The 2,012-nt window shown below is 40.3% G+C and overlaps 1 non-coding gene across 1 annotated transcript; it reads left to right on the top strand.

Moving 5' to 3' along the window:
• The first annotated feature begins 1,719 nt into the window (after nucleotides 1–1,719).
• Nucleotides 1,720–1,774, top strand: LOC118401605 (U7 small nuclear RNA). Its single transcript, XR_004829297.1, has one exon. It is a non-coding gene; the product is annotated as a U7 small nuclear RNA (small nuclear RNA).
• Nucleotides 1,775–2,012: the final 238 nt, after the last annotated feature.

Genomic DNA, 2,012 nt, shown 5'->3' with positions numbered 1-2,012 from the left:
CAAGAAATACGAGAGAATACCGGGTGACGTGACTGTTGATTGCTGTATAATTTGGATACTAGTGTCTCAACAGCGCCTCCTAGAGCCAAGTAATCTAATGAAGGCAATTTGATACACCTCCATACTATGCAAAAAAATGGGTGTGGCTTTTGATTGTAAAGTATCCCTGTCCTGAAGTATGTTCCAAAACATTTGTCAGCCAATGCTTAAAACGAACAGTAGATGGCACTAATGCACCAGATTTCCATTAGTGTACCAACCAAAGCAAAGCACACAATAGGCTGGCTTCCTTACTACCCCAGTACTCTTTATTACTGTCCATCTCTGTAAACTTCTTATTTCGCGCAGAACAGCTGAGCTGTAACTGCTGCAGGCAGCGTTGTGGGTAATGATGTGGAGATTTAGGGCTGGTAATTAGAGGATTACAATGTTGATCGAGAACAGAAGTGGACTGTTTACCCCAGCTTTACTCTTGGGCTTATATGAATCGTCTGCCGTGACTATTATTTAACATACAGTCTCCCAGATAATTGGGAGCGTTCTCCAAAGCAATTCCTGATTTTATGATTCTCTCTATAAATAATTCCTTCTAAATCTCAAAGATTAAATGTTCTTTTCATGGCTTGCATTTATTAGAAAGTGGTTCAATGAGAGTTACGTTGGAGATCTTAATCTGATGATATTGCAGACACATGGCCTTTTCTTTCCAGCTCTTGGTACAGTATGATGTAATAGAAGGCGTTTCAGTTGGACGTTATGATGACCATTCAGTCCAAGCTCAAGTTCAAGCTACACTCTTAGGGACAAAACGGTGCTATCTCGAACCTAAAAGGGTTCTTGACAATGGCCATAGGATTTACCAAGACACCACAAACAGGTCTGGGACCAGGCTCGGTGTCAACACGGAGATGACTTTCATCCATGTCCTGGATTCTGCCCTGGGGAAATGCTCTACTTCTAAAATACACCTTTGTGTGATGTCAAGGAAGGGAACCGCTGGACTACACCTACATAGCCCCACTCTTAATGAGACCAATTCTAATGAAGCTGAATGTTAATGGATAGGTCCAACCAGGAGAGGCCTGAGGAGAGCAGCTGGCTACTCCAAAGCGAGACAGACGAGCCATGCTGCACAACTGTCTGCCTGCCTTGCACCTTAGTAAGTACGGTAGTTATAGTAAACTAACAAATGATGCAAAATACTGTAGAATACTATACTACACACTGTAGTATCCCTTGATCATGTGTAGTACTTACTATAGAATTGTGTTGTATACTGTAGAATACTACAGCAAATACTACAGTATTATTTACACACAAAATGGTTGTAAATACTACAGTATTATTCTTTTTTTTTTTTATTATTATTCAATTAAATACTGTAATGTGAAAACATTACAGTATTTAATTGGCCTATACTCTGCCAATTCCCCTCCCCCATGTACCAATTTGTGCCACCCGTAAGTGAGAAACCTATATGCCAAGTATAGACCAAATATTGTGTTCCTTACAGGTTATAGAAAATATCCATTCAGACTCCAGTCCTACCTACCTACAGGTCACAGAATGTTGGTGGCAGGGGATGGGCTCATGGCGGTGGCTGGAGCGGAATAAGTGGAATGGTATCAAATGGTTTCCATGTGTTTGATAACACCCCTCTGTTCCGGCCATTATTCTGAGCCATTCTCCCCTCAGCAGTCTCCACTGTTACAGCTTATGAACAATTTGCTCTTTTAGTATTTCTCCAGGAGGTTTCCTCAAGGAGAAAGCCTCCACTTCTATGTCTAAAATAATTCAATAGAAACGCCATAGTAAATACTACAGTAATGTAAATAAAAACACTACAGTAAATACTACAGTCTATAACCTGTAGGGAACACAATATATGGTCTTTACTTGGCACATACAGTAGGTGTCTCACTTATGAGTGGCACAAATTGGTATATGGGGAGGTGCATTGGTAGAGTATATGCTAATTAAATACTGTAGTGTTTTTACAGAAACTGTAGTAT

This window comes from Oncorhynchus keta, chromosome 22, assembly GCF_023373465.1.
Source record: "Oncorhynchus keta strain PuntledgeMale-10-30-2019 chromosome 22, Oket_V2, whole genome shotgun sequence".
In the NCBI taxonomy this organism is placed as follows: domain Eukaryota; kingdom Metazoa; phylum Chordata; class Actinopteri; order Salmoniformes; family Salmonidae; genus Oncorhynchus; species Oncorhynchus keta.
This window is presented reverse-complemented; position numbering and strand designations above follow the sequence as displayed.